Here is a 27,222-nt window from a genome sequence, read left to right on the forward strand (position 1 = left end):
GGGCCTGGCTGGCTACAGTCCATGGGGTCGCAAAGAGTTGGACACGACTGAGCGACTTCACTTCTTCTAAAAGCCAGCAGGGTAGGTGGCTTTGCTCACATCTTCCAATGATGAAACCGGAGCCAAAAAGGGTAATTATTGTGTCCCTGGACACAGGGAGTATCCAAAAACCCGAGGGAGTAAGCTATTGTATGTCGTCCTTATGCCTGGATATTATCCGAGAGGGTTATTTATCCAAAGCATGAATGCCAGGCTCTGCATGCAGCTGTTCAGTTGTGGAAACGTACACCGTTAGAGTGGGAGGATTAAGTGCATTGAAAATGACCCCAAACCAGACATTGCCCTGGAAGACGTTCGTTCACCAGCACCTGTCAGATCAGAGCCGTGCTAGCGTTCTCACCTGGACCCCACGTGGCGCACTGCTCGCTTCCCACCCACTTGAGCTCATCTTAGACCCCGGCATCATGTAATAGCGACTCTTTCCTCACATCCTGCATTTGAGGATGCCTGTGCCTTGACCCCCACTTAGCTTCCTTTGAGTTACAAGAATACTCAGAAACTTCAGAAAGAAGTTCTTTTCGTTGATGGCAAGTAGTGCTGGAAATCCCATGGACAGAGGAGCCCTGGCGCGCTGCAGTCCCTGGGGTCGCAAAGAGTCCGACACGACTTAGCAACTGAATCCGAGAATCTGATTAGCCCTTATATGCTCAGCTAAGAACTAGTGCAGTAGGGGAAGCTCTCACGGGCTTGGTGCCCCCGGTTTTCCTGCCTGCCACCCACGGAGGAGCCCCACCAGACTTCCCTCCATCAGGTGAGGGCACCATCTGGTCCCCTGTGACCCATCTGAGCACAGCTGAGGGAGGGGAAGGTGGGCTGCGGTCCACCAGCAGGTCTGGGGCTCTGGTTATCTTGGTGATGACTGATGGAATCTCCTGGGGCTTGCCTTTTTGAGTGCTTGATCTCAAGAGGGAATTTTTGAAAGTAGCAACATCAGAAGTGCCATTGGTGGTGGTGGGGTTACAGTTGTATTTCTGGGATGGGACATCCCAAGGAGCCACCTGAGTGCCTGGAGCCAGGTGAACCCCAGTGCCATCCCTGTTGTTTTTTTCCAAGGCATCTCTTCTTTTAATTTTAAAATACTCTTTAACCCAAGAGTTCTTAAGTATTTAATTTTTTCCTTGTCTCTTTCCTCCTCTTCCTTCCTACTCAACTGGAGTCAGCGATGCCCTGTGCAGCTTTCTTCTTTAGAGGGTTTTGGGGTTTCCAGGTTGCTTCTCATGTTTGCGAACGCTCCTTGGATACTCGAGCGGCAGCTGCGTTTTCTCCAGGACACGCACATGAATGTGAATCAATCAGATTACGTTCATTGATTACGTTACGTTTCACGCAGCGGCCAGAAGGTGCTCTGCTTGCTGCGCTGTCAAGAGTCAAGGGTTGGGCTCCCGTTTCCCGACGGGACTGTGTTCCCTGGATCAACCCTAACAGCTTCTCTGTATATATGAGCTGTTCTGGCAGCTGATTGGATCTTTGGATCAATCAGAAAATGCTCTCCCGTATGTGTTCAGTGTTTGTGGTCTGAATTGTGCCTTTCTCATCGTGCTTTACTGTCTTCCCTCCGGGGTCATTTTCAGATGTGCGTCTCGTGGAGTCTAAGCTTTTCTTCTCCCTGGGTCAGTGGTCCTTCCTGGACGTCTTATGTTGGTAACAATCAGACGCTTGGTTTCATCACTGCCTCTCCCATGAAGGGTTTGCTCCTTCTAGCCTCCCTTTGAGCGTGGTTTGGAAGCTAAACGACCCGAGAGCATGGCCCTAGTTACCTTCATTAAAACGGAGGACATTTCGCCGGGAAGTGCCTGGTGCGTGTCGAGAGCGGCGTCGGGACTCAGGCACTGTGCTGCTCCCTGGGCAGAGCGAGTGTTTCAGCCTGGATTCCTCCCCGGGTTCCCTCTCCCCAGGGCCCCGGGACGCTGTGTTCCCCCGGTGATGAGGCGTCTGTGATGCTGCTGTGTTCTCTGTGGCGAGGTTTCTCTAATGAGTCGGGGTTTGCAGCCTTGAGTGTGTGGTTTGATTTTGTGTGCCTTGATGCTTAAGGACTTTCGGGTTCCCCCTCCCCAGCGTGCAGTCCCTTCTGTGTGCCTGGGCTGTTGTGTGTGTCCCGTGGACTGTGGGCTTTGATGGGACCCTGCAGTCACGTGACCCTGGGCACTGGCCTCAGCTGTGCCTGGTGTGGCTCTCTGGCCCGCATCTGCCTGGGAGGCCGACCCCCTCCTGTTCTTCCCGCTCACCTGCTCATCAGTGCGCTTTGCAGACACGCCTGGTGGCTCAGTGCGCTAGACGGGTTCAGCAGTGCCCTTTGCCCTTTGCCAAGAACTGACAGCAGGAGCTGACCGTGCTTATTCTAGGCCTGCACACTTTCAAGGCCTTCCTGGTTTCACAGAGCAAGTCTGGCCTTTTCAGCCCAGCACTGGGTCTGGCAGGCTGTCCTTGAGCTTTCTGTCTGCAGCCTACCCTTTTCTGCACCGGCCCGCTGGTCCCCGAGATGCCACATGGTGATGCCCCAGTGTGATGTGTATGGACCCTTCTCCACAGGCCTTGGGGATAAATGTCTCACACGGACACTCACACACGGTGGCCCTGAATGTCTTCCTGTTTTTGTTCCAGCTACATTGGTTAGACATACTGGTGATCTGAAACTTAAAACATAAACATTCAAAAAACTTGGGGCTTCCCTTGTAGCTCAGTTGGTAAAGAATCTGCCTGCAGTGCAGGAGACCTGGGTTCCATCCCTGGGTTGGGAAGATCCCCTGGAGAAGGAAATGGCAACCCACTCCAGTATCCTTGCCTGGAAAATCTCATGGACAGAGGGGCCTGGAGGGCTGCAGTCCATGAGGTTTCAAAGACTCGGGCATGACTGAGCAACTAACACTTATATTATTCAAAGAACTAAGATCATGGCGTAAAACTAAAGATTCAGAGTACTAGGATCATGGCATCCGGTCCCATCACTTCATGGCAAATAGATGGAGAAACAATGGAAACAGTGACAGACTATTTTCTTGGGCTCCAAAATCACTGCAGATGCTGACTGCAGCCATAAACTTGCTCCTTGGAAGAAAAGCTATGACAAACCTAGACAGCATATTAAAAAGCAGAGACTTTGCCAACAAAGGTCCATCTAGTCAAAGCTATGGTTTTTCCAGTAGTCATGTATGGATGTGAGAGTTGGACTATAAAGAAAGCTGAGCAACGAAGAATTGATGCTTTTGAACTGTGGTGTTGGAGAAGAGTCTGAGAGTCCCTTGGACTGCAAGGAGATCCAACCCCAGTCCATTCTAAAGGAAATCAGTCCTGAATATTCATGGGAAGGACTGATGTTGAAGCTGAAGCTCCAATACTTTGGCCACCTGATGCGAAGAAGACCCCAATTATGGGAAAGATTGAAGGCAGGAGGAGAAGGGGACGACAGAGGATGAGACGGTTGGATGGCATCATGGACTCGATGGACATGAGTTTGAGTAAACTCCTGGAGTTGGTGATGGACAGGGAGGCCTGGCGTGCTGCAGTCCATGGGGTTGCAAAGAGTCGGACACGACTGAGCGACTGAACTGAACTGAACTGAACATTGATCAGAACAGCCACCATCACTGGTGACTGACCCGGACAGCATCCTTCCTTTGCTTCTGGACTTCAGGCAGGCCTTGGTGAGTCTGTGTACCTGGGCTGGGCGTCGCTCCTTCTCTGAGCATTAGATTCACCGGGAGGGTTGCAGTCTTGCTCGGGGCCTGCTGTTAGAGTCAGTCGACCTCAGGCTGAGCCCCTGCATCCTCAATTATAGAGGCACCCTGAATGACCCTCTGCGCAGCTTCAAGTGACCCCTTTGGAACCCACGTATTGAACAGTGTGTTCCTCAGATGATGGTTTTTCAAATATGTCAGTGCGCCTTACATTGTTTTGTTGTAAGAAAAGTACGTGCTTTTGTAATCGTTCCAAATACTACTGTCGCCTGGAGAGTGAAGAGTGAGTCACTCTCCCCCACTGGGGCCGGCTGTATCTCTGCTTCTGACAACTCTCCCGGGGCGAATTCCATCAGGTTGTAGATTTTTCTGCCGACCTGTGTCACTCAGGGTTCCGCTTCTGTATCCCCAAGTGAGGTTTAGGTATAATTTCCCTTTTTGTTTATCACTTGGGGATCAAGATCACTTTTTGCCTCGTAAAGCAACTGGCAAGGGGCTCTTTTTTTTTTTTCCTTTTGAGAAGCTGCTTTAGACTTATCCTGAGGGGAATCAAGTGGCAATGGCAAGGATTTAGATTGTGTGTTGCAGCAGGGCACTGCCAGACACCAAGTTCAGAAACTCTGTGAAGAGAACAAAATAGGCCACTGTATAGGACCTCCCTCTCTTTTTAGAAATTATTTATTTTTAAATTGTAGTTTTTTAAAAACAACACATAATGTAAAATTTACCATTTTGACAGTTTTTAAAATCATACAGTTGAACAGTGTAAAGTGAATTCACATGGTTGTACAGCTGGTCTTCAAAACTTTTTCAGTTTCCCAAACTGAAACTTACCCAGTAAACCTTGCCCCGTTTCCCCTTCTCCTCTAGCACCAGCTGAGCACCATCATTCCACTTTCCATTTCTGTGGATTTGACTCTTTCACATAGCCCATATAAGTGGAATCATATAGTACTTGTCTTTTTTTGTGACTGGCATTTATCTTACTTAGAATATTCCTCAGGTTTCATCCGGGTGGTAGCCTGTGACAGAACTCCTTCCTTTTTAAGGCTGAAGGATGTTCCGTTATATGGATGGACCACGTTTTGTTTCCCACCCATCCATTCTTGGACCTTTGGTTTGCACTTCTTGGCGACTGTGAATGATGCTGCTGTGAACACAGGTGTGGGCAAATCTCTCTTTGAGAACCTGCTTTCACTTTTGGATAGATACCCAGAGGTGGGATTTCTTTATCATAGGGTAGTTTTGCTTTTGATTTTTCGAGAAACCTCCATACTCTGTTCCCCGACGGTGGTACCAGTTTGCATCCCCACCAACTCCACACAAGGGTTCCAGCCTCTCCATCCTCATCCACACTTGTGACTTTCTGATTTTTATATACAGCCAGCCTAAAGGATGTGAGGTGACATCTCCTGGTTTTGAGTTGCATTTCCTTCTGATTAGCGGTATTAAGCATCTTTTCATATGCTTATTGGCTAGCCTGCTCTTTTTAAATGGCATTCATTTACTTAGATTTTTCTGTAAAGTGTTTCTGAGGAGGCTTTTTCTTCATACTCCTGGTAAGATGAAAACTCAAGTGAATTGATAGGGATTTCATGCTTTGACCCCTGCAGGTGTCCTGGGGGAACTTATTTTTGAATAGACCATTTAGAAGGAGGAGCTCCTTGTGAAAAGGGGGATTGCCGCCTTCACTGTCCCCCGTCCCCTGCCTTCATCCCAGAAAGCCACTTGCCCCTTTGCAGGCTGTTTAAAGTGTTCAAGTGCGTTCTGATGAAGGACACCTGTAGAACATGGTTGTCACCCTGTCGATTTGAAATGTAAGAACTGAAGTCACCCAGTGCCTCTCGCTAGGGCTTCCCCATGGCTCAGGCAGTCAAGAATCTGCCTGCAATGCGGGAGACCCGGCTTCGATCCCTAAGTTGGGAACATCCTCTGGAGAAGGGAATGGCCACCCCCTCCAGTATCCTTGCCTGGGAAATCCCATGGACAGAGGAGCCTGGCAGGCTACAATCCTTGGGGTTGAAAAGAGTCAGACACAAGTGAGGGACTAACATACCATAGTATGCCTCTAAGGAGTGGAGGTCAGTTGTCTTTTCTGTTTGTTTCTAAGTGAAAAGTGAAAGTGTTAGTCACTCAGTCCTGTGTGACTCTTTGTGACCCCATGGGCTCGCCTAGCTCCTCGTCACTGGAATTCTCCAGGCAAGAGTACTGAAGTGGGTAACCATTCCCTTCTCCAGGGTATCTTCCCAACCCAGGGGTCACACCCAGGTCTCCTGCACTACAGGCAGAATCTTTACCATCCGAGCCACCAGAGAAACCCGCCCACACAGAGTATGAGCCATTCTCGAAGCACTTTCCCCAGTCTGGTTTGATAGGTGTGATTTGGAAAGTTAGGCTGATCCTTGCAGAAGAAATATTTACACTTATCTCAGTGGATGAGCTCCTCACCTGCCTGAGGGAAGGAAGGTCCTTTAGAAATTCAGGAAAGCCATGAACTTGATTCCACTTTGCTGCCCTTTATTTTTTTGAGCTCCAAAACCACTAAAGATGATGACTGCAGCCATGAAACTAAAAGACGCTTACTCCTTGGAAGAAAAGTTATGACCAACCTAGACAGCATATTAAAAAGCAGAGACATTACGTTGCCAGCAAACGTCCGTCTAGTCAAGGCTATGGTTTTTCCAGTAGCCATGTATGGATGTAAGAATTGGACTATAAAGAAAGCTGAGCACTGAAGAATTGATGCTTTTGAACTGTGGTGCTGGAGAAGACTCTTGAGAGTCCCTTGGACAGCAAGGAGATCCAACCAGTCCATCCTAAAGGAAATCAGTGCTGACTGTTCATTGGAAGGACTGATGTTGAAGCTGAAACTCCAATACTTTGGCCGCCTGATACAAAGAGCTGACTCATTTGAAAAGACCCTGATGCTGGGAAAGATTGAATGTAGGAAGATAAGGGAAAAACAGAGGTTGAGATGGTTGGATGGCATCACCGACTCAATGGACGTGTGTTTGAATAAGCTCCGGGAGTTGGTGATGGACAGGGAGGCGTCATGTGCTGCAGTCCATGGGATTGCAAAGAATTGGACATGACTGAGTGACTGAACTGAACTGAAAACGCACAGTATGTGGGGGTGGGGGGGTGGAGTGGGTGGGCCTGTTGACACGCACCCTTGGCTGACAGTTATCCTGAAATGCAACTCGGGGTTTGCCAGTCCCCCTGGGAGCCCAGGAGTTCCTGGAATCTTTAGCTGGACTTGGCCCTGAGGCTCTTGCTTTGAGGGGTAGGCCCTTCTACTGCTCCAGGAGGCAGGAGCTCTGTTCCCACGCTGCAAGGTCCAGCCTCCTTAGCTCAGAAAGGGCGAGGGGTTTGAGCCCAGCCCAGCTGCTCTGACTTCTCTCTGCCCCTCACCTTCCCTGTTCACAGGCAAGTGTTGGGGTCCATTTTGGCTGCTGGCGGGGAGGAAGGGCAGGAATTAGGTGGCTCTGAGTCGGTCTCTGCACCCACCCTAGGAAAGTAGTTCATCCTCAACCGTGCAGGCCCGCCGCGACACGTGGCGATTTGTGATGGGGATAATTGTATAACTTGCCCGATTAGAGGCGCGTGTGGAGCTTGCCTGACTCATGGCTCAGCCCCGCCCGGGGAGCAGTCGAGCTGGCCCAGCCGGCAGCTGCCTGCAGCCCGAGGGGTTGGGGATGAGGCGGGCGGTGACTGGGGCGTGGTGGATCTCTCTGGATCGGCATGGCGCAGAGTTGGACGGACGGCATCCAGCAGCTCCATGCTGGAATGCTCAGCCCAGGGAAAGGAGTTTGGTTTGGGTTGAGTTGCTTTCTGGCCTGTGAGCACTAGGGCAGCACCGTGCCCACGGCTGCTGCCCCTTCTCACTTTTCACAGATGGAGAAGTTTCCCCTGGGGAAGCTGAGCCACATCCCAGGGCCCACTGTGGCCGCCTTCCTCCCAGACATGGCCTGCCCCCAAGCCTGGGCCCCCCTTCCATCAGGGCCTGAATTCCATCCTGGAACAGCTGTCACCTGCCCTTGCCTGGAGACTCATGCCTGCCTCTAGAATCCTACCTGTGAAGCAGGCATTGTAAGTGTCTTCACTCAGCGTTAGGGGAAACCCGGGGACACGAAGCAGTTCCCCTGAACTCTGAGGGTCAGAAATCAAACAAATGTGGTTTGACTTGGAGCACCCCCTTCCCCCCAACCACCTCCCCACTTCTCGTCCTGAACGAAGCTAAAAGGGGATGAGTTTCTTTCCTCCTGTGTCATCCTCGGGTGCCCTCCAGCCCAGTGTTTCCAAGTCCTGTGCAGACGGCCATCAGTTCTCCGAATTGATTGAGGACCCCAGAGCCCAGGAGTCCAGGGCTGAGTTCGGCGTCAGGGACGCTTCATGTCCTCCATACGGCTGGCATCTCTGAGGCTGGGGGCCGAGCTCTCACCCAAAGACCCCTCTGAAAGATGCCTGCAGACCCGGGGGACCTCCTCAGATAACCCATCCATCCCTGCACGGGGGGGCCCCCTGCTCACCTGGCCAGGTATTGCATAAAGGCCCGAGCAAGTGGTGTCTGGGCCCTTCTATAAATTTTTTTTTTTTTTTTTATAAATACAGGCCAGGTTATCACCTCTGTTTATCCAGCCTCTCAGGCTGTAACTTCCTATTGACATTCTAGTCAGCAGACAGTTCTGAGTCTAACCTGAGTCCTTAGGAGGGCGGAAGGCAGAATGTGTGACTGAGCAGCTTTTACATACAGCTGCCTGCAGCCTTGTGCTCTTTCACTGTTGCTTGTTTTGTAATAAATAGAGGAGCTTATATTTATGCCCTTCCCACTGGCAGCAAAGAGGGAGGGAGTAGCCTGGAGAAGGGGGTTAGTAGAGGTCAGGCCAGGTGACCAAGGTCAACATCAACAGTGGCAAGCCCTGTGGACAGTATATGCCCTTGTGCAGGGTGAAGAGGGCACCTCCCCAGCCACCTTCCTCCCCAGGATCCACAGCCCCAGTCTTCACCCTGAAAAGAAGCAGACACACCCCAGCTGAAGGGCAGTTACCCAATACCTGCCTGGTCTTGCTCAGAACCGTCAAGGTCACGGAAGACAAAGAGTGCCTGTGGAATTGTCACGGTCCAGAGGAGCCTCAGGAGACAGGGCTGAATGTCGTGTGATATCTGGCAGGGATCCTGGGATGGAGCAAGGACATGAGAGAGAAACTCAGGGAATCTCAGGGCTTCCCTGGTGCCTTAGTGGTAAAGAGTCCACCTGCCAATGCAGGAGATGAGGGTTCGATCCCTGGGTCTGGAAGGTCCCCTGCAGAAGGAAATGACAACTCCAGTACTCTTGCCTGGGAAACCCCATGGACGGAGGAGCCTCGTGGGCTACAGTCTCCGGGGTAGTAAAGGGTTGGATGTGACTGAGCCGCTAAACAACAACAGAAAGGGAATCTGAATATAGAGTGAACTGAACTAAAGGCCCGTCATCATTCATTGGCAAATGGGCCATCCTAATGGGAGGTTTTAATAATAGGGAAGTCAGGTGTTGGTTGGCATATGGGGATGCCTTGTCTTATCTTGACGACTTTTCTATGCATCCAAATCCACTTTAAAAGGAAGTTTGTTTTAGAAAAGAGACAAGACGGTGGCAGGGAGGGCCGCTGGGAGGCAGGGCTCTCAGGCCCTTGGCTCTGGTTGGTATCTGCCGTCGGCGGTAACTGTGGCTGGAGTCCAGAGGGTGCCCTGCAGTGCGGGCCCGTGGTTTTGGGCGACCCCCGCCAGGGAGGAGCCCAGGCCCCCTCACCTGCCAAGCGCAGTGCCCACCCCTCCAGGTCAGGCGCTGGCCTGTCTCCTCCAGTCAGCAGGCTCTTTGTTCTCTCCTGGAGTAGACTTTTAACAGTGAGCTGCTCTCCAGGTCAGCGAGGAAGCCAGCTTCCAAACACAAAGCACAGGTCAGCTCTGCCAGGTGAACTTGAACTTGAGAAAGGCAGCGGAGCAGCGGGAACAGTGGGGCTGTGTATAAACTGCCCTGCAATTCCGAGTCTGGAACATTAGGCTGGTGAGGAGGGGTGGTCGGGGTGGCTGAGGGCCCCAGTAATCCTGTTAGCGGAAGAGGGGATGAGTCGGTGAAGTTGTCTCTCCTCCGAAGGGGGCTGACTGCAGCACGCACGGCTGCATCGAGGCATCCGCTCCTTCAGGCATCTTCTGCTGATGCCGAGTCAGCGCTGGGGGAGCAAGCACTGTGACGTGCCCTGCACTGGAAAAGTCACTGAGCGCACACACAGGCATGGAGGCTCCGGCCCCTGCACTTCAGCTTGTAATCTTCTTAGGCCAGAAGGCTTTCTTAGGGGACTCGGCTCCGGGACAGCATGGGGACAAATGTCTGTCTCCAGCTGGACCTGCCGTCCTCTGGCCAGTTTTCTGTGCCCAGGGATCGCCGGGGATGGGGGCAGTTCTGAACAGCTCCTGGTGATGGGAGGAGGTTGCTGATGTGGGGACCGCACGCTGAGTGGCAGGGGGCCTCTGTCTGGGCTGAGATTCAGCTGGAAAGAGACAAGGGGGCATCAGGTGGGAGGAGCAGAGATGGCAGTCATCCTGGGTGGCCCTTATGTGCACACATTGGTTCCTCATCACAGGGTAAATCCTGGAGCACTTATGTAGCGCCAACTGTAGGCCCCGAGCTCTTCTAAACGCTTCACACATACACTCCCCACAACAGCTTGTAGGTTGGGGGCCCTGTTTTAGAGATGAAGGCAGGTCTGCTCCCAGCTCAAGGTCCTGCCAGTGGGAGGGCATGGGAGTGATGCTCCTGGGCCCCAGGCAGCCCACCCAGCCTGGCACCTCCTCGGGTGGGACAGCTGGAGTTTCCCAGCCAGTGTGTTTACACAGACAGGCATCACCCTAGAGCTTAGGGTCCCTGAGCTGGGCGAGCTCCTGGTGTTGGGAGCTTCTGGGGCCGCCCTTCTCTTGACAACTTCTGGACCCAGAGACTCCCGCGATGGACATAGAGCGGGGATGGCTGCTTCAGTGACCACCCCCACGCCCCACACCCGGGGACCACTTCCCTGCTGTCGGAGCTTTCCAGAAGGTTCTCTCTTTGCCACTCTTACCGCTCAGGTGCGCAGATCTGAGACTCTGCACGTTTGAGTTAACACCACCGCATTCCCCAGCCACCCTGCGAAGAAACCTCTCCAGATTCCTAATGTGCTCAAGGTGTGTTTGAGCCAACTCGTTTTCTGGTCCTTTTCAGCTCTTCCATGCAAGCAGGCTGTGCAGCTTGTGGGGCAGTTTTCTACAGCCGGCCTGATCTTTAGGTCCTGGACATTCCCCGTGTCTCTCCTGGCCATAGGACAGGAGCCCCATCAGCAGGGTGGCTGCCTTGCCATGGCCCTGGGGGCTTTGCTCCTGTAGCCAAGGGCAGCTTCGTCCCCTTCAGGTGATGTTCATGGTTTGCACTTTTTGCCTTCTGTCACTCCCTCTGGAAGTGCTTTGTCACTCATTCACCAAGTATTTGAGAGTCTGCTGCACCTGGGAGTATGGAGGGGGCAAAGGACAGAGTCCCGGGCACAGCCCACTTTCCATCCGTGGGCAGCAGGGCCCAGATACCCTTTACCTGGGGCCCAGGCCGAGCTGGCACGCACTGGGCCGTGTGCTCACCGACCAGGGCTGCCCTGTACGCTGAACTCTGGCTGGGCCCCTGCGCTGCTGCCAGCCGCAGTCTCGCCCATCAGCCCGCGTAGAAGGTTTCTTTTGTTCGGTGCTATTGGCATGATTGAATCCATTGCTGTTGCCAAACAGGATGTGGTCTGGGTGACTCCCAGCTTCCAGCAATCGAAGGTTCTTGTTTTCCACTGCCTGGAGAGGGACAAACCCCATAACCACAGGGCGCTTCGGGGGCCCTGGGGGGAGCCCTGGGTTAATGAAGAGCCCAGCACGGCAGCGTCTGGGACCAGCATCTTTAATTGCATGGGAGGGAGGGGGAGAGGTGGGGCGATTTCTTACAGTCATAACCCAGCCCAGGAGGAGATGGCTTCCAGGTGAGGCTGGAGGCCTGTGAGTTTGGTTTGGGAGGAGGGTTTCTAGGTGGGGCCCTCCTTCTAGGTCACAGCTGGGCCACTTCTCTGCAGAGCAAGGAGATCGGGAAGGGAGCCGCCTTTTCCCCAGGCCTGCAGTGCCTGTCCTTACCATTCCACTGGGTTATCAGGGGGCCAGGCCATGTGGTTCCTAAATCTTCAATGCATGTGTGCGTGCGTGGTTGTGTCAACTCTCTGCAACCCAATGGACTGCAGCCTGCCAGGCTCCTCTGTCCATGGGATTCTCCAGGCAAGAATACGGGAGTGGGTTGCCACATCTTCCTCCAGGGGATCTTCCCGACCCGGGGATTGAACCTGCTTCTCTTAAGTCTCCTGCATTAGCAGGCGTGTCCCTTACCATTAACACCACCTGGGAAGCTTGTAGATACAAATAACACTTAAATATTGGGGATGAATAGAAGATGGCAGAAACAGTGACCACTCATAGAGACTGGTATAGCTTCGCCCTTTCCATGGTTTTCCCCATTTTTTCTTGCTGGATTGTAGGAGTTCTTCGACTTTTCTGGAAAATAAGTCTTTCTTGGCTGTGAGCATTGCAAATATTGCCTTCTAGTTTACTTGCCCACACGTGCTTTAAAAATCCAATGAGGCACGTTCCGAATCCGTCCTGGGGGATAATTTACAGAACTGTTTTCCAAGTGTTCCTAGTTCGGGCCGGTGTGTCCTTGGTCTCGGCCAAGGCATCGTGCCTGGGAGGCCATAGGTCCAGCTTATTGTAATGATCCGTCACCGCCTTCTCTCACTTTCTGTTCCCCGTCATGGATCACCCGCAACCCTCCCCCCCGCCCCGGGTCTGGGAGTGCTTTCCTGCACAAATCGTTTTGGTCTCTTAGTCATTTGGGGGAAAGTTAGTGAGTCAGCCCAGGACCTTGGGCCTGGGGCACAGCCCCTCCTGGCCAGGCAGCTTTAAATCTGCGTTTCTTTGTGGCCCCTGGAGGTGGGAGCTTTACTAAAGGAATGTGGGGTCTGGGGAGCCTGGATGCAGCCTCTTTAGAAGGAATGCATTCCTGGAGGAAGTTAAAATTAGAAAAAGCAGTTACACTTCCTGCCATTCAGCCGCAGTTGGCTGGTGTTTGTTTGCACAAGGATTCTTCTGGTAACAATCTGGGGTCGGTTTCTGGTGGAATATGACGGTGAAGTCATGGTTTGCGGGATGGAGGTGGTACGTTTCCATGGTGATCTTTGTTGTTGAAGTCACTGCTTTGTTTGTGAATTCTCGGAGAATTGTGCCAGCATGGAAAAATAGTCTTGAAACAACTCCTTTTTATGGCTAGCAGAAAAGATTTTATTTTATTTTTTTGCGAAAGCTCTTGAATGGGAAGTTGATACCGTGGAGTGCATCTGTTTGTCAGCGAACCCTGGAAGGAGTGGACCTGGGCCCTTGCGGGGGCTTGGCTCCCCATCACCCCGCCCCCTCGCAGGGGGGCCACCTCTCCTGGCGGTGAGGCTTGGACTTCTTGGGGAGCCCCCTGTGACTCTCTGACTGGCGTAGGCGGGGAGGGGGGCATCCTCCCACGCCATCTCCAGGATTAGCAAATAAAAATACACTGCACCCTGCCGCGGTTGACTATTTGGGACATACTTAGGGTAATAAAATTTTGTTGCGTATCTGAAATTTAGATTTAACAGGGTGTCCTAACACCCAGACCGCCTCTGGCTTTTCTCTGTGGTCCTCGGTCTTGCTCTCGTTGGTGCCTGAGCCCCTGCCAGGTGAGGAAGGGACATCACCTGCTTCTTGCTGGTGGGCCCTGTGGCTCCTCCAGGTTAGTCGCCAGGGGCTTGGACGCTTCCTCTGGAAGGCGCTGGGCCGGCCGCTCTCACCTGCTGGTGGCGGGCTTTCAGTCTGGCAATCACGGCGCGTCTGCCCGCGCTCCATGGGTGGAGAACATGCAGGAGGTCTCGAGTCGCTCACGCACATCAGGGTCCTTCCGCCTCGTCACGCCACACCCAGACGCTGGAGGGCACAGGGGAGCTGGCCCGTCATCTTCCCTGGAGAACAGATGTGCTCATCAGAAGCTCATGTTCACGGAACCAGGGGCATCACCAGCCCACTTCACTGGCCTGCCCAGGAGTGCCATCCCTTTAGCGGAGGTAGGTGGCAAGCATGTCACCCAGACCCGGAGTCACAGGTCTCTTGGTGGGAGTTGTGGGCCACCACTGGACCTCGAAGGAAGAGGGGAGATGTGTACGTAGGAGTTTTCTGGTGGGGGGCTCCCCTGGCCAGAGTGAAGGGAGTTGGTGTGGGTGCTAAGGAGGCTGGTGGGATGGGGCCAAGCTGGGGAGAGCCCTGAGCTGGGGCAGGGATGCCTGGCCTCAGGTGGGCTGGTGCCAGGAGGGAGAGGGCACTTTGTGTTCGTGGGCAGGGGAACAGTCGCTGAAGGTGAGGGAGCCAGAGGATGGATTCAGTGGAGATGCAGTTGGGACCATCTGGGGAACAGCTGATTATTTGCTCCAAGATGGCCAGCAGATCATAGCGGGCAGGGGGCTTCCTTTTATGTTCAGGCACCAGGTACCACTGGTGGAGCTTCTTACCGTGTGCTCCGTGAAGCAGGCGTCAGGGCTGGACGCAGCGCTGAGCACAACAGCTGTTTTCCTGCCTCGTGCGCCATTCAGATACGCTTGCGAGAGGTACAGGGCTGATTGCTCGGGGGATTCTATAGCAGTTCCCTGAGTGCTTGCTGTGTTCCAGGGGGACAGCGTGAGGCCCTTGCCTTCCAGGAGTCTCTCCTCTGGAGGGAGAGAAAGGAAATGAACGGATGACGAAGAGTGTTGGGAGTGGTCACTGAAGCCGGGTAGCGGGATGGGCAGACAAGCTGTGCTGTTTTAAGAGGGAGTGTAGGCTCAGAGGCCTCCCAGGTGGCGCTAGTGGTAAAGAACCCACCTGCCAATTTAGGAGACACAAGAGAGGTGGGTTTGATCCCTGGGTCGGGAAGATCCCCTGGAGGAGGGCATGGCAACCCACTCTAGTATTCTTCGCCTGAGAAATCTCATGGACAGAGTTGCCTGGCGGACTATAGCTCATAGAGTTGCAAAGAGTCGAGTATGACTGAATCAACTTAGCACACACTCCCGTAGAAAGCTGACTGTCCCTTCCCACCTCCCCCAGGGATCGTCAGGTGGTAATTCCCAGAGCCTATGAATGGTACTTCATAGAGTAGAAAGGACTTGGTGGCTGTGATAACTGAAGGGCCTTGAGGTGGCCCTGCCTACCTGGAGGGGCCCTGAATGTCCTGTGATGACAGTGTCGTTGTAAGACAGGCAGAGGGAGGTGTGACTGCAGAGCAGAAGGAGATGGAGACAGAGATGGCGTGAGTGGGCTCTGAAGTTGGAGGAAGGGACCGTAAACCAGGAATCCAGGATGCCAGAAGGTGGGAAAGGCAGGGTCACGGATTCTCCCAGTAGAGCCTCCACAAGGCAGCAGGCCCAGCAATGCTTGACGTTTGCCCAGTGAAACTGGCTTCACATTTGTGCACTCCAGATGGTAAGAATAAATTGGCTTTAAGGCGCCAGGTTTGTGGCAGTTTGTGACAGTTCCTAAGACTGTCACATGCTTTCCCTAGGAAAGGAACATGGAAGCCCGGGGACTGAGGAGGTGATGTTTGAGCCAAGCCCAGGTGTAAATAAGAAACTTTCCCTGGTGGCTCAGACGGTAAAGAATCTGCCTGCAATGCAGGGGACCCGAGTTCAATCCCTGGATCGGGAAGATCCCCTAGAGAAGGGAATGACAGCCCACTCCAATATTCTTGCTTGGAGAATCCCATGGACAGAGGAGCCTGGTGGGTTCTGTCCACAGGGTCGCAGAGTCAGACACGCCTGAGCGCCTAACACCTTCACTTGCTTATTTCAGGTATAAGGGATGGGAACCAGAGCTCATGATGCTTTCAGAATGTGAGGGTGGGCTGCCCTGCTGACCTGTGGGCTGCGACCGTGGTGCCTGCCCTGGGATCCAGTCCCAGCTTCGAGTCAGGAATTCCTTGGGGACTGTGAGCCCTGATGGCCCTCAGCCTGGACATGATCTGCAGTGAATTTATATGTTTTTAATGTAAAAATTTCATGGCTGCAGTCACCATCTGCAGAGATTTTGGAGCCCAGAAAAATAAAGTCTGACACTGTTTCCACTGTTTCCCCATCTATTTGCCATGAAGTGGTGGGACCAGATGCCATGATCTTCGTTTTCTGAATGTTGAGCTTTAAGCCAACTTTTTCTCTCTCCTTTTTTACTTTCATCAAGAGGCTTTTTAGTTCCTCTTCACTTTCTGCCACAAGGGTGGTGTCATCTGCATATCTGAGGGTATTGGTATTTCTCCTGGCAATCTTGATTCCAGCTTGTGCTTCTTCCAGCCCAGCATTTCTCATGATGTACTCTGCATATAAGTTAAATAAGCAGGGTGACAATATACAGCCTTGACGTACTCCTTTTCCTATTTGGAGCCAGTCTGTTGTTCCATATCCAGTTCTAACTGTTGCTTTCTGACCTGCATATAGGTTTTCTCAAGAGGCAGGTCAGGTGGTCTGGTATTCCCATCTCTTTCAAAATTTTCCAGTTTATTGTGATCCACACAGTCAAAGTTATGGCCAACCTAGACAGCATATTAAAAAGCAGAGACATTACTTTGCCAACAAAGGTCTGTCTAGTCAAGGCTATGGTTTTTCCAGTGGTCATGTATGGATGTGAAAGTTGGACTGTGAAGAAAGCTGAGCACCAAAGAATTGATGCTTTTGAACTGTGGTGTTGGAGAGGACTCTTGAGAGTCCCACAGGCTGCAAGGAGATCCAACCAGTCCATCCTAAAGGAGATCAGTCCTGGGTGTTCATCGGAGGGACTGATGATGAAGCTAAAACTCCAATACTTTGGCCACCTGATGCGAAGAGCTGACTCGTTTGAAAAGACCCTGTTGCTGGGAGGGATTGGGGGCAGGAGGAGAAGGGGACGACAGAGAATGAGATGTTTGGATGGCATCACCGACTCAGTGGACATGGGTTTGGGTGGACTCCATGAATTGGTGATGGACAGGGAGGCCTGGCATGCTGTGGTTCATGGGGTCACAAAGGGTTGGACATGACTAAGCAACTGAACTGAACTGAACTGAATGTAAAAATGTCAATTGCTTTTCTCCAGATTTAGCTGCGTGTATGTGTATCTTATTAATGGAACAGAATATTTCGTTCGCTTTCTAAATTGAGAGTTCCTAGCGATACAAAATAGCACGCTGGCTTTGGCCAGAACTGGCCAGAAATAATGCACCCATGTCACTCAGCTTGTGTCTTGGCCAAAAAAGGCCTAGTGGCCAAGTGCCAGCTTGACATTTGCCATCTCTTCTTGTTTGGGATCCCCAAGTGCAGAGCCCGAGGTGAGGGCTTGGGGATTAACATTTTGGGGAGAGGTGGTCCCCAGAAGCAGCAGTGGGGATGCAGGAGGGGTCACTGTGACTGCTGGGGGCCCTCCTGAAGAACCTTAGAATGGTTCCTCTGGGGGATGGGGCAGCCACAGGAGTGTGCCCTGAAGGCTGAGCGAGGGCTGGGGCCTGGGGAGCTGTGATGGGGGTCACACCCGCCCATTTGGAGGGTATGGTCTTCTTCCTTTTTTGGCTGTGCTGGGTCTTCTTCGCTGCTTGTGGGCTTTCTCTAGATGCAGCGCCTGGCCGTCTCACTGAGCGGCTTCTCGTTGGAAAGCACGGGCTCTCGGTGCAGAGCTTCAGTGGTTGCAGCACACAAGCTTCAGTGGTTGCAGCTGTCCTGCTTAGTTGCCTTGTGACACATGGAATCTTCCCAGACCAGGAATCGAACTCATGTCCCCTGCATTGGCGGGTGGATTCTTAACCACTGGACTACCAGGAAAGTCCTGGAGGGTATCCTGACAGCACAGTGAGGGGTGACTCGTTGTACACAAAGCCGATACAGTGTGGCCTCCACTAAATCCAGACTCACGCTCCCTGTGGGTCCTGAGAAAGGCAGCTATTTCAGCCGCCTCCTCTAGCGAGACATGAGACAGCCTCCCAGGCGTGTCTTCATGAGTGTCCGCGGTCGGCGAAGCAGACGGTGTTCGGGCGAGGCTTGGAGAAAGTTCAAATGCATGTGTGAGGAGTGATGGGAGCACAGAGGTGCCTCCTTCCCCGCCTCCCAGGAGCCCCTCCTCCATCCAGGAGTTTTCTCTCCATCTAGTTCTGGGCTCACACCAGCAGCTGTGTGTCTTGGCATCTTCCATTTTCAGCCTTTTTTTATTTTTGGCTGTGCTGGGTGTTCCTGCTGCACGGGCTTTTCTCCAGTTGCGGAGAGCAGGGGCTCCTCTCCAGTTGAGGCACATGAGCTTCTCACTGCAGGGCCTTCTCTTGTCTGTCTGAGCATGTGCTCTAGGGCTCGAGGGCCCAGTAGTCGTGCCTCCCGGCCTTAGCTGCTTCTCCGCACGTGGCATCTTCCCGGACCAGGTATTGAATCCGTGTCTCCTTCATTGGCAGGCAGATTCTTACCACTGAGCTGCCAGGGAAGCCCCCAGCCTTGTCTTATGTTCAGGTCCCTGCTGTCTCTTATTTCCCGTCGAGAGTGCAGGACCCATTGGTTTTATTTATCTTGCCAGCCCTTCTGTACCTTGCAGGGAACAGAGCCCAAGTGCAGATTTGGGAGATGACGGAGCGATCTGCTGACGCTTAACCTCCTGTCCCTCAGAGCCAAATGAGCACCAGCCAGGAGGGCTTGAGCTGTGTTCACAGTTGTGTTAACCTTTCACGCCTGATTGCTGGTTGCTGATGACAGAGGTGTTACTGTGTAGAACAGTCACTGGGTGGAGAGGCTCATCAGAGAGGCTCACGTGGCCCTGGCGGGGAGTGAAGGATGGCCAATGGAACCCACCTTTCTTGTCCCTAATAGCCACCTGGGCCAGGGTGTTCTGACATGACCCGGTTCCACACACCTATTCCAGCCTGTAGTTAGAGCTGTGGGGTCAGAGAGGGAAGTGACCCCATGGAGCTGTGCCCTTGGTCCAGCCTTGCTGGTGGCGGGTAAGGGTCACCCAAGCATGTGTCCATCAATACGAGTGTCTCCCCAAATGCCCACCTCTCCAGCACACAGGCATCTATTGAAATAGCTTCAAGTTGGCATTTTGTTTACCTATGTGTATTGAAGATTGCATTTTTTTTTTTTTAAGTCTTGTTACAAAAGTAGGCTGTTCCAGGGGTTGGGAACTACCTTGAATTTCTGGATAACATTATACTTATCTCAATGAAGAGATTTTAGAAACTGGGGATTTATTTTGGGGGAAATGAATAAAAACACACTGTCCTCTTATAACCTGGTTTGGGTCTTGGGCTTCATAAAACGTTTGTTGCAGTGCGTCTGTTTCTGACCCGTTTCTGCATATCTGTGAGGGTAGGGCGTGTTATCTAGAAGTGGGAGTGGGCTGGGTACACAGCAGATTAACAAATGACAAAGCAATCCATGTTCTTTTAGAGGAGGGATTCCGCCCTTTTCCCGCGGCTTTGGCTAGGTTTGGGGAACTGAATGGTACCCCAGTCCAACAGCAAGGCAGGCGGAGGCCCCCCCCAGCCCACTCTGTAGAGCTGAGAGGGGAAGGGGGCTCTTGGGAGGTGAGCCCAACGTGGAGGGGATTTGGGGTCAGCTGAGCTGGAAAAGGCCCACTGTTAGCAGGGGGAGGGCTCAGGCTCCATCTCCCCCTCTTCCACTGTTGCTAAGATGAGAGGTTGCCGGGGTGAAGACGTGACCTCCAGGAAGAAGAATCTGCGAGGTCAGAGGGTGGGTGGTACTCACTTTGACTGGTCTTCCCCTCCAACCCCATTCAGGGAGGGGTGACCCACAAGAGGGCACTTCTGGGGAAGGAGGTGCCTGCTGGGGTCCTGGCAGAAAAGGGACCGTGCTGGAGCCCACGTGTGCCAGGCCCTGCCAGCACGCACTCGAGGCCGGGCAGTTCCCCACCCTGCCTGCTGGGCGCCAAGGAGCAAGGGTGCATGTCCCGGGTCTCAGATTCAGCGGCGGAAGCCAGGATTTGAGGCTCTGTTCAAATAGGGTTTGCGCTTGCACACGCTGACTTGTCCCAGTATTTCCACCTCCTCTGGGTTTGTCGGGAGGCTCCCAGGCCTGGCACAGAAGCCCCCCTTCCTGCAGCTCATAAACACCAGGCAGGATGGTGTACTTCTTCTTACTTTAGGAGACTTGAGATGGGGGAGGTTATAATTTCTGCCTTGGAAGAAGGAAAGAAGGAAGGCAGGGTAGCGCTGGAACCCGGGCTGGCATTTGATGCCCTCAGGCAGAGACATCCGGTCTGCCTGCAGCCTGCTTTGCCTGCCTCTGTTTTCTTTGTGCTTGGCTGTTTTTCTGTTCATCGAGGTCCTGGGGGCGGCTTTGGACCAGTGGGTTATGATCTCAGCTTCCCGTTTCTTGACCTCGGTCAGTCATTGAAACCCCGCTGAACCTCACTTACTGAGTCTGCTGAGGACACAGTGGTGCTGACCCTGACCCCCTCCAACCTCCAGGAGGTCAGGTGGAGAAGCACACTGCTGTCAGTTACCCCACGTAGTATCAGTGTGGGCCAGGGACCAGTGGCGCCAGCATCACCTGGGAGCAAGTTGGGAATGCACATTCAGGCCCGGCCCAGCCCTCACGGTGGAGACCGGCAGTCTATGTTTTAACAAACCCTCCAGGTGAGCCTGGTATGTGCCCTTGTTTGAGAACCACCGCCTCATTTATACAGAAGAAGTTTCGTTCTCAGCCATTTATGCCATAAGCATAATCGCGAGATTTCTATTATGCATTTGGCTGTATCTCTGGACTTTTATGTTTCAAAGAAGAGAAAGGCAGGGTCTCTGCCCTTAATGTGGCCCACGTTGTTGTTCAGTTGCTAAGTCGTGTCCAACTCTTTGTGACCCCATGGACTGCAACATGCCAGGTTTCCCTGTCCTTTCAGAGGCTTCCCTATGTCCTGGAGCTTGCTCAAACTCATGTCCATCAAGTCGATGAGGCCATCCAACCATCTCATCCTCTGTTGCCCCCTTCTCCTCCCGTCCTCAATCTTTCCCAGCATCAGGGTCTTTTCCAATGGGTCAGTTCTTCATATCAGATGGCAAAAGTGTTGGAGCTTCAACTTCAGCATCAGTCCTTCCAGTGAATATTCAAGGTTGATTTCCATCAGGATTGACTGGTTTGATATCTCCCTGCAGTCCATAGACTAACAGAAAAGATGGGAAGAGTCTACTCTATGTGATAGGGAGAAAAAGAGATGATAGAGTAGAGAAAACAAAAGCTAAAGAGTAATCTCCAGCATGACATGGAGAGCCCAGTTTTACACTTGAGGAAGCCCAGACCCAGAGTCAAATTAGGTAAGCTGGCAGAGGTTGTCAGGCCCATGAAGGGCAGAGCTGGAATGCAAGTCTTCGGATCTGACGGGGTCATCTCAGAAACCTCTGTGTCCAGGCTTTCCCCATCCATATGGCATCTCACACACCCTACCCCTGGCTGGAGCCACCTCCCCACCTCCCCCTGTTATTTAGAGGAACAGGCTATGGTCAGGATGGAAAACTTCAGACTTCTTGGAAGCTCCTTCATCAGCTTTGCAGTGGGGATTGTCATGATGTTGGATTTAAACCTCCAGCCCTTCTGGGAGCCCAGATCTGTGACCCCGGTCAGACTGTAAAGGTCCTAAGTAATTAGTCAGTGAGTGGAAAAAGTTAGTCAAAGCCTGGAAGAATTAGAATTTTTTTTTTTAATGGAAAAAAACCAGTGTCCATGGATCTTCCAGTCTTCCTACACTGGGTGAAGGTCTTTCTCTGAGTGTGTGTTTGATGACTGGCATGCATGGACCACAGCCTAGTACAGCCTCACAATTCCCCATTTATTTTTTTTACATTCATTATATTTATTTGTTTGTTTTTGGCTGCACCGGGTCTTTGATGCTGCACGCGGGCTTCCTCTAGTTGCGGGGAGCAGGGGCTACTCTGGTTGCGTGTGCGGACATCTCATCGTGATGACTTGTTGGCGAGCACAGACTCTAGGGCACGGGCTTCGGTGGTGCAACACACGGGCTTAGATGATCTGCTGCCTGTGGGCCCTTCCTGGATAAGGAATCAACCTCTGTCCCCTGCACTGGCAGGCAGACTCTTACCCACTGTGCCCCCAGGAAAGTCCCGATTCCCCATTTAGAGTCAAGGGATGACACAAAGCCTGACAAAGCAGCCTGAGTCAAGAGTTCCGGAGTTTTATTTTATTTTTTTTCAGCATCAGTTGAAAAAATAAAAGTTTTATTTTATTTATTTATTTATTTTTTCTTAAATGTTTAATGTGGTCTAGTTTGCCAGCCTGTTTTAAGTGATTCCTCACTATCAGGTCTTTACAAAATATTCCACTTGACTGGTCCTGGAAGGTGCTCATCTCCCGTGATGATTTATGTGATAATTAGATCCATTAAAATGTCCATAGCAAAGCCCATCAGCTCCATCCAGTGGGAGCAGAAGCCCAGAGGAGGAGGAGAAGGCAGCCTTGTGGCCACAGGTGTGGGCGTCCACATACCTGAGAGCGAGTGGGCACAGGTCACCCCCACACATGGGAGCCTCCACCCTCGTCCCCGCCCTGCTGGGGAGGAAGGATGCGCAGAACGCCGGCCACAAACCATGAACCAAACCACCAACTTGATACTGAGCCAAGCGCCGGGTGGGAACGTACAGGTGTGTAGGGTGAAGTCGCTGCGGGCATCTGGTCGACATGTGTCTCAGTAAACCACCTTCCGTGCTTCGCAGTCAATCCAGGCTTCCTCCACAAGAGAGGAAAGGCTGTTCCTTGCCCCCCAATCTATAAAATTGGAAATACTATGAAATTTTAGGAGAGGTAGGTGAAGCAGTTCTGTATTCTCTGTAAGAAAGGTTTCCCCGAGACCAGGTGTTACTTTCACTTGGCTGTCTCACCCACCACACACCTAAGGACTGTTGTTTCACTACTGTTTATTTTGTTAGCGTTAAATACCAAGGTCTGTCTGCAGAAGCATGAATTTTCTCAGTTTTATAAATTGGTTGCCTTGTCCTTTCTTCCATAAACAATGGAGACCCAAGAGTGAAGTCTACCGCCAGGCCTGGGCCCCGATGCTCACGTGAGCATCTCTTGCAGAGGGACCCGGGGGGCAAACCTGTGCCCAGAGGGGCCCAGAGCTCTCCCCTCGCAGGTTGGAGCAGGCTCTGGGAAGCAGTTTCTGGTTGATCAAGTTTACCTCTGGGCCATTCCTGCTTCCTTTTCAAGCCACACCTCCCATTGTTGCCCTTCCCTTCCTCTTGCCGTCTCAGATGCTGCCTGCTACCCGGCCAGCCCTCGGGCATTGGCCATGCCCCATGGGTGCTGCCGACCTCTGTGATTTGAGCCTACCCCAGGCTGGCCTCTGCCCTGCAGCCTGCATAGGGCTGGTGTAGACCGGGGTCGGCACACTTTCACTGTAGAAGGTCAGGCAGTGTTTCCGCTCTGCAGCCCCCTCAGGTGTCTGTGGCAGTTACCTTTGGGTGTCATCAACTCACAGAAGAACCACAGACAAGTCCGTAAAGGGACAGGGTGCCCGTGTCCAATTAAACTGTACTTCTGCACACTGCGATCTGAATTTCATATTTGTAAAACATTCCATATGATTTTTACGTCTTATTCTGTGCTTTCCCTATTGAAAAACCCTCTTCATTCGTGGGCAGAGACAGCTGTTGGGCTGGGTTTGGCTCTGTTTTGTGCTTTCGTGCTCCTACTTTGGTGTTTTCAGGTGTGGTGGGCACAAGAGTGGGTGAGACCGAATCTTGCCCTGGAGAGATCCCAGTCTAGATACTGACAGGTGCCCGATGTAAAGGACCCTCTGGCCGGTGGATCCATACGTGTCCATTGTGATGGTTAGAAACCCAGGTAATAGGCCAGTTTCCCCAGAACCCCCCTAAAAATGCTTTTCCTGCAGCTGTGAAGAACTGTGCTGGGCGACTGCGTAGATGCCGGGCCACTGAGCACATGCTGGGATTGTAGGAGCCAAGCATGGAGGTTAGGGTGTTCAGTGACATTAGAGGGCCACGTAGGTCCTGCTCTGAGAGGCTTGGCACTGCAGGGTGGCCAGCTCTCATGGGGTTAACACGAACCAAGCTGTAGGTCGAGCAAAGGGAACGTTTCAGCGTGTTTCTGAACCTATCACTTGCAGCTCTTGAGACAGGTGGCCTCATGAGGCTCCCTTCTCCTGGTTTGCTGTCTGTTGTATGAGACTGGTTGTATGAGTTGGCTTGGGTGCCGTAACAAAGAGCCGCAAGCTTGGGTGCTTAAACAATAAAAATGTGTCATCTCCCGGTACAGAGGAGGTTGGAAGTCCAACGTGGGGTGTCTGCAGGGCCGGTTCCTTCTGAGGCTACGCGGGAGACACGGTCCCAGGCTTCCCCCAGCTTGTACTGGTTTGCTGGCAACCTTGACTTGTAGACGCATCGTCCTGGGGGCGCCTTCATCCTCATGTGGAGTTCTCCCTATCTGTGTATCTGCCTCCAAATTTCCTCCTGTGTGAAAACACCTGTCGACCTGGGTTTGGATTCCCTCTCATGAGCTCGTTTTCACTGAATTACCTCTGTAAAGACCCTTTCTTCAAATATGGTCACATTCTGAGGGTCTGGCGGCTAGGGCTTCAGTGTATCCATGGGGTGCGTGTGTGCCTGCTACGTTGCTTCAGTCGTGTCCGACTCTTTGCGACCCCCTGGACTGTAGCCTGCCAGGCTCCTCTATCCGTGCGACTCTCCAGGCAAGAATGCTGGAGTGGGTTACCGTTTCCTTCTCCAGGGGATCTTCTCGACCCAGGGATGCAACCTTAGTCTCTTATGTCTCCTGCATTGACAGGTGGGTTCTTTTTCCCACTAGTGCCGCCTGGGATGCCTGTGTGCATGGGATGGGGGGCATGATTTTGGCCATAACCTCAGGTACGGGGAGAGAATGGCTGAGTGTCTTGTTGGGACCTGTCCTGGGGCGAGACTTTAGGATGAGGCTGTGTCTTTGAATAGCTTCCCGTCTAAGTTTCTTGAGCCTCTAAGTTTACCTGCTGAGCTTTCCAGATGTCCTCAGGTAGGATAAGCCCTGTCATCCCATCACCTGCCAAGATGGTAAGCTGCGGATGAAGCAGCTGCAGTGATGCAGGGCAGTGATGTCAGTGGTGTCCTCACTGGACTGTGGTCTTGTTTGGAGCCTCCTGAAGACAACAGAGCCTTCTCAGCATTGCTTTATGACAGCTCTGTGGTTCTTGGAGATTCCCCCCGAACTTCGGCAGTAACAGCATTGATGTGTCTGGAAACAAACCATGAAATCAGGACATCGGGCATCTTCTAGACTCCAGGGTTTGGGCCTAACTTGATCCGCACACACTAAGTCCTGTGTTTTCTTTGGGGGCTGTGGGGACTGATGGGCCCCTGGCTTCTGGCGGCTCCCTCCTTGGCTGAAGGACCACATCCCTCTCCTCTCAGGTCAGCGGGTCCTTGTGCAGAAACCTGGGGCTTCCAGAGAGGTAGAGCCCGCAGCTGGGGCGGTGGGAAGGGGCTGGTCCTGTTCACCTAGTCCCCGTACCCTGGACCTCACAGGCACGCCCGTTCACAGCCAGAGTCATGAACACTGAGCGGGCAGAGGGCTCCGGGTGTGCACCTGTCCTGCCACAGATCTATCTAGGAACCTTACCAGGAATCCTTATGAGGGAACAGAGCTTCAGGAGCCTGCCGCAGTGAGCAAGAGAAAAGCCCAGTGGTTTCCTAGGCTCTTGCCTAAAATGCGGAGTGATCCAGCACTTCAAGCTGCATTGACTGAGGATGCTGTAATGGGACTGGGAGAGGAAACGCAGTCCTCCCTTCTTCATAAAGTCCTCCTCTTCTCATAAAAGACTTGGTGGTGGTCTCCTCTGGTTGTGCAGAGCACATAGCTATTTTGCATCTGGAAAATGGGCTTTAGGGAGAGCCGTGATGTAGAGGTGGGAAGTAGAGGCCGTTGACCACTAGAGATACTCTTTGCATCAGACTCTGTGGCCTTGCCAACCCCCAACCCCTTCTTGCCCTTCCTGAAGGGCCTGCAGGTGGACCCATGCAGAGGTGAGAGGTCCAACAGAGTGGGCACCTGGACAGGAGGGAGGGTAGCAAGCCCTGTCCCCCCAGCCTAGATGCCAGGGAGGGGATGGTTTATAAAGCAAAGGAGACACCCAAGTTCTCAGACTGGTGCATGCGTGCAAGCTAAATCGCTTCAGTCATGTCAGACTCTTTGTGACCCCAAGGACTCTGGCCCGCCAGGCTCCTCTGTCCATGGGATTCTCCAGGCAAGAATACTGGAGTGGGCTGCCATTTGCCTCCTCTAGGGGATCTTCCCAGCCGAGGGATCAAACCCACATCTCCTGCATCTCAAGCACTGGCAGGCGGGTTCTTTATCACTAGTGCCACCTGGGAAGCCCCTTAAAAAGAAAAAAAAGGACAACAGAGATGTATGCCCTTCACACCATAGAGCAAACTGGAAAGATCAGAGAAGTCTGAACACGCATTGAAAGTGAAACTGAAAGTCACTCAGTCGTGTCCGACTCTTTGCAACCCCATGGACTATACAGTCCATGGAAGTCTCCAGGCCAGAATACTGAAGTGGGTAGCCTTTCCCTTTTCTGTAGGGTCTTCCCAACCCAGTGATTGAACCCAGGTCTCCCACATTGCAGATGGATTCTTTACCAGCTGAGCCACAAGGGAAGCCCAAGAATACTAGGGTGGGCAGCCTATCCCTTCTCCAGTGGATCTTCCCGACCCAGGAATTGAACCAGGGTCTCGTGCATTGCAGGTGCATTCTTTACTAACTGAGCTACCAGGGAACAAGCATTAAAATACCAAAAACCCACTTCTGAGAGGCCACCCCTGCACTGTTTCACTCCCCCCAGGCCTTTCCAGTACCTCCGCCCCTTTTAAAGTGACGAGGTTCTCATCTGCCCTGCCTAGACAGTCTTTGGGGTCCCACGAGCAACGCGCTGACACGCCAAGGTCTGCAGATGCACCCAGAATCCAGGTGATGGGTGGACAGCGGCCTCTGCATCCTGAGCCTTCAATGTCCTACCCCACCCTGCATTTTCTGAACTTCTCGGGGTCTGAATCTTTGGTCACGTTCAGATATATTTCCCCAGGTTGTTGCTGCCTTTTTGTAGCATTCATTGGTTTCACTGGGGTTTTTCCTTTTGCCTTTGTGTTTCCTACATTCCTTGTGCACTGAGGTCTGTCTCTACCTTAAGAGTTAATTGTACAAGAGCTGGATTTTCTCTTTCCTTCTGGTTGATTTCTTTCCATGCCTCTCAGCCTGTCCTCTCACCTTTCTGTGCATCTGGAATTCATTTTGCCATGGAAGCCCCAGAGGAAACGGTGCTGTGAAGACCAGCCAGCTGCCCCAGCATCTCGGGATAATTCTTGCCCTCCTGTGAT

At 52.5% G+C, this 27,222-nt stretch overlaps 1 protein-coding gene across 2 annotated transcripts in view; it reads left to right on the forward strand.

Moving 5' to 3' along the window:
- The window catches only part of SH3BP4 (SH3 domain binding protein 4), a 99,412-nt gene that overhangs the window by 13,402 nt on the left and 58,788 nt on the right, over positions 1-27,222 (forward strand). The window lies entirely within an intron of this gene.

The sequence above is a fragment of the Budorcas taxicolor genome, chromosome 3 (genome assembly GCF_023091745.1).
Source record: "Budorcas taxicolor isolate Tak-1 chromosome 3, Takin1.1, whole genome shotgun sequence".
In the NCBI taxonomy this organism is placed as follows: domain Eukaryota; kingdom Metazoa; phylum Chordata; class Mammalia; order Artiodactyla; family Bovidae; genus Budorcas; species Budorcas taxicolor.